Source organism: Pantherophis guttatus, chromosome 1, assembly GCF_059756535.1.
Source record: "Pantherophis guttatus breed Tessera chromosome 1, ASM5975653v1, whole genome shotgun sequence".
Lineage (NCBI taxonomy): Eukaryota > Metazoa > Chordata > Lepidosauria > Squamata > Colubridae > Pantherophis > Pantherophis guttatus.
Window position 1 is genome coordinate 209,676,421 of NC_142063.1, and position 8,115 is coordinate 209,684,535.

At 36.4% G+C, this 8,115-nt stretch overlaps 1 long non-coding RNA gene across 1 annotated transcript; it reads right to left on the reverse strand.

Annotated features, from left to right (window-relative positions):
- Positions 1-249: 249 nt before the first annotated feature.
- On the reverse strand, positions 250-4,868 carry LOC117674129 (uncharacterized). Its single transcript, XR_004593694.3, has 3 exons — positions 4,765-4,868; positions 3,469-3,636; positions 250-764 (listed from the first exon to the last, which is right to left on the reverse strand). It is a non-coding gene; the product is annotated as an uncharacterized LOC117674129 (long non-coding RNA).
- Between the last annotated feature and the right edge of the window lie 3,247 nt (positions 4,869-8,115).

The window sequence follows — 8,115 nt, forward strand, 5'->3', positions numbered from 1 at the left end:
TTGTTTAAATATGTATTTGATTTATATTGAAAATACCTCCTAGTTTAAATGGAAGATAGTTTGTTGCAGAAAAAAATGAATATAGAGCAAAGTATAATGGAGGAGAGAGGATAAGAGGAATTTGATCAGTGATGCCTGGGCTGAAAACTGTTGGGTTTGGCAAATAATCTGCCACTTGCACATCATCAAAATCTGTAAAAAGCACAGGGAGGAAAAACAAAGATCCAAAAGAAAGAGTTCAGATTCCTGTAAAATTGGCATGTGTATTATTTTGCCTGTAGACACACTTGTACAATTCTTTCTCAAAACAACTTTAAATAATTGAATGAATGAATTGTTGGGTTAAATAAATAAAATAAAACCATCAACACCCCTTATACAGGGGAAAACAGACAACTGTTTTCCAGGATCCCTACTTGATTTGTTGCCAAATATTATAAATGATGAGCAAAATCAAACATCCTCTAATATTTGATTATGTTTAAGTCGGATTCACATTGTGCAGCCTTTCAAACAGAGTGTTTTTCTCTGTACCATGGGACATTTGGTTATCCCAGATATAGATCTTTATCTCTTTATGTCCTTAAAATCTTGCTGGTTTCTTGCAAAGATCATGAGGCTTTTATACAAGGCACAGTTGGGATAAGGAGACGGCTTCTTGGGCAGTGGAATCATCTTCAGTGCACTCCTGCTGAAATAATAAATGCCAATGGATTTTCTGAGTGCATCCTCATCATCCTCATCATCTTCACCGTCATCATCATCTATATGTGCAATAAGAAAGAATAATTACTTTGTAGAAAGCTTTATTATGAGATATCAAAGTTCTAATTTTTAAGCATAGGTGTCTCCTTAAGATGATGTCCTATTTCCACGTTTAAAACTTTAGACTGTCCTTGAGAAGCAAGCAGCTCTGAGTTACATCGAACCAATACCAATCAACGATGTTTCTCTATCAATGCAATATCCTGCCAACCCGAGCATAATATCCCATCACCTTGTATCAAGTTAAGGAATTTATCTATGCTGTTAATAGCTCTTCCATCACAAAATCTCAGAACTTGCTTTGCAAAGAAAAAGCGAGGTTAATTGATCCAATCTATTAGACTGGGCAGTAGCTACATTTGTTGTCATATTTATAGCTAGTCCTTCCTCCAAGATTGGAATGACACCGATACTATCACGTCATAGAACTAGTTAAGCCCCATATTTCTGTCAAAAATTGGGCTGTTCTAAGCAACTTCAGGGCCCTTTTTTCTAGAATAATTATACATGGGGCAGGCAGGCAATGAATTTGGAAAACATCCGCTTCAAATAACTGATGTTAACACAATGGACTCAGTTTGCTCTTTACACTCAAATAAAGGACGTTTATTAGGGCATGTGAGTTTATTGCAGGAGAACAAATAGCGGGTGTAACAATATGTTGCTGAATGAAGAATTCCTGTTCAACTTTTAAGTAGTTTAACATTCTCCCTGTGATGCTTTCTCAATAACTAGCTAGAATTACATGCTCATTAAATCTTTATTATGCAGTTACTAAACTTTCTCCCCCAGTATATTTTTTCTCCTTCAAAAAGAACCTTTTCACTTCTGCAAATCCTGGAATTCCACTGAGCATTGGTGTTATTTACAATTAAGTTTGCATCCAAACTTAAATGAATCTGTAACATTTGGTTTTGTTGAAATGGGTTTTTTCTCTTCTTATTTTGGATGCACATCTCTTTTTTCTTTTATTTTACTGTTCTAGCTTTTTACAATGTGAAGGGCCCAGAATGTGAAGGGCCCAGAGTCATTGTCTTTTCTTTAAAGAAAAAAGGCTATATAAATACATACACAACTGCATAAAATACATATTTTGTTGTTATTATATACTGTAGGTTATTATATAGGACAATGAGTGTTATTAAGAACAAATGAACAGAAGAAAGCTTTCATTTGAATGAGTAGTTTTAAATGTGGTTGACATAACATATTAAGTCAGCATTTTGCAACCAGGATGCCTTTCAGATGCATCTTTGACTTCCAGGGCTTCATAATCATCATGGCCAATGCTGAGCATTATGGGTATTGGAATCCACAAATCTGGTAGGTGTCCAGCTTGGGAAGTTGCATTAGACCCTGTTGTGCTTATCTTGACTATCTCATGTGAACGTGATTAGGGCCAAGGCTGCAATTAAGCTTCCCTGTTTTAACCACAGTATTCTCATGACTTCTGTTTTGGTTTTACTGTTCTGGTTGTGGTTTCCCATGACTGTTAATTTACGCTTCAGCAAGCAGCCACTTGTCCACCCAGAAAATGAAGTTGAGCAACTGTACTAGGGAACATTTTCTGCAGCAATACCTCTGTTGCTTCGATTTATTTTCCACCCTTGTCCTTCAATGGTCGGATGGTAAATTTGGCTAAAAGAGAAAGAGACTAAGAGAAAGATTCAGTAATAAGGTTTCCGATCAGGGACTGATTAAGACTAACCGATGCTCTAAGCGCAGCCCAACCATGGTGTCCCTTAGCCTTTCCATTGCTTAACAGATAAACATTAAGATTAATTAAGAGCCAGAAATTAAAGTTGAGTGTGGTAAGGAAATCACAAAGACACACAGCGAGAGAGAGAGAGAGAGAGAGAGAGAGAGAGAGAGAGAGAGAGAACTATGTGATGGCTTCCTTCCCTTGGTGTTTATTTTGTTTAATGGGTAATCTAAGACTGATTCTGATACTGCCAACCCTTTGAGTTAGCAATAGCAATAATACTTAGACTTATATACTGATTTACAGCCCTCTTTAACAGGTTTACAGATTCAGCATATTGCCCTCAACAATCTGGGTCCCCATTTTACTAAACTTGGAAGGATGGAAACCTGAATCAACCTGGAGCTGGTCAGGATCGAACTCCTGACTGTGGGCAGAGTTAGACTGCAATTCTAACCACTGTGCCACCACGGCTCTATACCAGTAGCCCAGATGAGAAGCAGTCACACATATAAAAGGGGAAGGGGAACTTGTGTCACATTGGTTGTAACAGTGGTTTTGTCACTAGTGCCCCCTCAGGTGGACACTGCTGTCTGCCCCCTTTCCAGTCTCCCTTACATAAACACTAAGAATGTGCCAATTGTGACAATTATTACTCTCTGATACACCAGAAACAAGGTGGCTGCTGAAAATGGAAGACATGAACAAAGAAACATCTGACAGGCAGGTCCACCATTTTGTAAGGAAAAAAGAGATGATAAGGAAAAGTATCTCCCTCTGTACCATGGGCTTTACACATTTCATAATATTTTGCCTATTATTATCAAGTTACTGTATCAATGGTAATAAATCCAAGCACATATGGAAATCTATGTGCGCTTTGTGCATGCACACACACAAAATGTGCAGGAAGGAAGAATGAAGCATGGGATGGAAACAAAGACATCTGAAAAATTAAGGATGCAACAAAAGGGTACATTGAAAATAGCTGCCACACTGACGTTGCAGGGATTATTTGCATGAAGTCTATGTAATGATCTTCTCCATTGTTGGGGCAAAAATACTTTTAATGGAATAACAGTAGCAACATACAGGGATATTTGCTATCTCAGGCCTGCAGGCCTGAGTCGTCCAGCTTGGATGGTGAACCTTTGACCTTGCTATGTCAGCTGGAGAAAAATATATATATTACTGCTTCTGTTTCATCTAAATACAGTAAGTGCAGAAGGAAAAGAAATATATTGTATATTAACATGCCTGGTCTGGTTGCATTTCATCTTCACTGGAATTTGAAATGTAGACAACATATTTTAACCTTTCTGACTGTTAGCAAATTCATGGGCTTTTGACTGTGCATGATTTCTAATGGGAAGTTCTTTCATTTATAGCCCACTGTTTTTGTCAAAACTGGAGTAAGTGGACTTTTGAAATGGGCAGGTGAGGAAAAACAACTGAAGGCCACAGTGATTAAGGGGCACAAAACAGTTTTTGCCCTTGGGTATTGTGTTAGGGTTTTCCCAGGAGGCATCTAGTGGGGCTTTTTAAAGATTTTATTTTAAAACATTTGAAGAATAAAATAACCAACTATATGAGAGAATAAAAGGAGGAAAAGGAGAAAAATATAGTTGCTGGTAACTATCAGTAAATAAACAATAGGCATAACATTTAGAACTCATTATTTCATTGATTAAATAATTAATTGAATATTTAAAACTAAAATAATGGAATCATCTTGAAAAATTATTGTAAAACACCACAAAACTCTAAACTGTAATATTTATACTGATGTTACCACTATTTATCATTAGCTAAAATTAAAAACACATGGTGTTATTATATAGTAATGTATGCACACACACGCCCACACAAATATTTAGTAGAAGCAGTATTAAGTTCTGAATATCCTCCCATTGTATCTGCCTTATACTTAGGCTCAAATTATTTATAAAAATAAATACATCAAATATTTCTACCTTAAAAGCAGTACTTTAAATATTTAAAATTGCCTTTTTTGGAGTGACATGTACTATATAGAGAAGCATTCGTGCTTAAATTTAGCCAGATTTCTGTTCTGGATGAATAAAGTTAGTTTTGCCTTCTGCTGCGTATTCCCAGCGTTTCATTTCCCAGACTAATATTATCAACAAAGTGTCTATTTTCCAACGTTGGCCCAAATATGTCCTCACAGCCTTCAGAGTATATCTTAATGAAGTGTGATGGTTTCCCCCCAAAAAAGTGCTAGAAATAAATACACAACATTTTTAAATAAAAAAGAAAGAGTTTTAATTGAAACCTACCTGGCTTTGTGCCTAAAGTGGGACTATAACTCATAGTCTCCCAGTTTTTAGCCTGATGCTTTAACCACTACACCAAACTGACACTCTCAATGACCTAATTAGTAAACAGCAGTTATTCTGAGTTCTAAGAACCGAGGTTGCTCAGTGGTTAGAGTGTTGTACTGCAGCCTACTTCAGCTGACTGCTAGCTGCAGTTCAGCAGTTCAAATCTCACCAGGCTCAAGGTTGACTCAGCCTTCCATCCTTCCGAGGTGGGTAAAATGAGGACCCAGATTGTTGGGGGCAATATGCTGACTCTGTAAACCATTAAGAGAGGGCTGTAAAAGCAGTATGAAGCGGTATATAAGTCTAAGTGCTATTGCTACTGTGTTTCCCTGAAAATAAGACCCTGTCTTATATTTTTTGAACCCCGAAATAAGCACTTGGCCTTATTTTTGGGGATGTCTTATTATTTTGGGGTGCATGGAGCAAGATGGGGCTCCTCTTGCCATCTTACCAGATTTCCAGCTTTGCGTTTAAATATTTTCGGGAAACAGGGCATTGCTAATGAGGCCTACTTTAAGGTTCTTCTGAATAAGGTGGTTGTCTACAGCTTCTAATCAAGGTAGAAGGAATTCCACTGAATTTATTGGGGCTGACTTTGGAATTAACACGTTTCAACTTTTTATTTATTTATTTATTTCATTTGAGTTATATGACCCCCCTATCTTATTAAATAGATTGTGAAATTGAGGTGATATGAGTGGCAAATAAATCAAGTACATACATACATATTGATACATAGTACATATATACAACTCTTGCTATCCAGTACAAAAACTATGGAATCAATAAAACAAAGAAAACAAACAAAACAGAAGAAGGAAGAAGGACAACAGACTTACTGTGGCAAATCAGCAAACCAGCACCAATCCACCTGGACTCAACTAACTTCCGCACCCCATGCCTGGAAAATAGCCAAGTCTTGACAACCTTCCAATAAGGCCAACAGGGGTCAGGGCTAACCTAATTTCAGATGGCATGAAAAGGCACACTGCTTGGGTCCCACAAGATTGTAATCAGATGGATCTAGAACATGCCCTCTCTTCTACATTTGGTCAGTTGAGCAGAGACAGTGGGAATAAGATGGTCCTGCAAATATTTCATATATATTCCATATTTTCAATTTAAATTGGTTTTGAAACAAGCATACAAACTACTGTCAATATTGTTCAAATCACATAATTTCTTATAAGGATTTTTTAGAGTTCTTTAACAAATGGTGCTCAGCTATATTTACTAAATGATAGAATTTGGTAAGGATATCTGTTGGAAACAGATATCCTTTATAAAAAACAATTTACTTGTAAGCAGTGTAAGTTCATTCTTGTCTGGTCTTTGACTTTCCTTAAAGAATGTTTAAAAGTTTCACATATTTCTCTGATATTCTTTATAAAGAACCTAATGGGATTTTGGAGAGGAAAGGAAACATTAACATTGAGACTGATGGATAGAATTGCTGGAACAATTTTAGCCTTGTGTAGGATTTACAATGCAAACATTTATCTTATAGTCACAAACGACAGAAAATGTCACCTGCTAATTTATAAGTAGTGTCATATTGCAAAATTGCTTTATTGTTTCTAAACCACTAAGCATTGATTTGAGCTTCTTCAGTGTGTTTTTTGGTCGTTGGTTAACCAAAATGCTTGTTTTTGAGACTCTAAAAAAAGTGTGTGCACATTTTTCAATTAATTTTTTATTTTAAAATAGTAGATGAACAGTTTTACTGGCATAATACAACAGTTGTCCTCAAATTTTATTTTAAATATTAATTTTTAATAAAAAATGCATATTAAAAGAAATGTTTAAAATGATTTAATGATTTTAAATATAACTTAGAAAAAATGGGCACCTGTTCTACCATATGTTTAATTAAAAATGATATACCTACGAGGAACCAAAAATCTTCATATCCTAAGTTTTGTCAGAGAGCAATAGACAAGCCCCCAAAACAAAACAAAGCAAAAGAAGTAAAATGGACCCCAAAATTTGTCCATTAGAAATCTTATCAAGTTTAACATGTACACAAAATAAAGCATGCTTGCAGTTTTAATCAAAAAGGAAAAGAAATATCCACAAGCTACAAAACATAAAGATATTGCACAGTTTATTACAACTTTCTTCTGGATATACCTACATGAGTGCTTAGAGCCATGGTTGCGCAGTGGTTAGAATGCAGTAACTGCAGGCTACTTCTGCTGACTGACTGTTGCCAGCAGTTCAGCAGTTCAAATCTCACTGGCTCCAGGTTGACTCAGTCTTCCATCCTTCTGAGGTCAGTAAAATGAGGACCCAGATTGTTGGGGGCAATAGCTGACTCCGTAAACAGTTTAGAGAAGGCGGTAAAGCACTGTAAAGTGGTATATAAATCTAAGTGCTATTGCTATTACACACACACACACACACACACACACACACTCTCTCTTTGAAATTTCTGCTACCGATACCGTTAGGCTAATTGATAGGAATAAGCTTTTCACTGCATCTAAATCATGTCTGAAATGCAGACCGCATTTACATGTTTCTGTAAAGAACGGTGTTGTTTACTCTTTGTGGCATACTATATTGTTTTAACTCAGCTACAGTGGTTTGTAAATCATGATTCATAGAAAATGACTTAGCATGCTGTGCACAAGCAGCAAATGAGTACTCCATTAAAGGAACAAGGTGGCCACCTCTGTGATCATGACAAATAAATATATGATTTTGTCAGATACAAAAGGTGAGAGGTATAATTTGCAACCCAAAATTAGGCATAGCTAGATGGCAGCAGCTAGTAGTCTCCTCTGATCTCAGTTGTTGCAAGAAACTGGGTCATGTAGAAATAGCTTCATGGCCATCCACTGGTTTTCCTTAAAAGTTTTTGCTTCTGCTCTTATGTCAAGCTTGATACAGAGTACAGTAATACCGTGTTTCCCCAAAAATAAGACCCTGTCTTATATTTTTTTGAACCCTGAAAAAAGTGCTTGGCCTTATTGCCATGCATTCAAAAGCCCAACTGGGCTTATTATCAGGGAATGTCTTATTTTGGGGAAAACAGGGTAGTAGAAAGTAATTAAAGACCCTAGTGGAAGGATGATCCTATACGAACCCAACATGCAACAGGTCTCCTGACTACCACACTAATAAGTTGTGAAGTATTTTAGATGTAGCATATTTTAACACTGTTGAATCAATATCATGATGGTATGCATAAGTGTGGCTGGGAATCTCTTCTCCCAAGAAATTATGATATAAAACTAATATGAGATCAGTGCTCTGTTACCAAAGGAATTATTTGGCATTGTCACAGCTTTATGCTACTGTTTT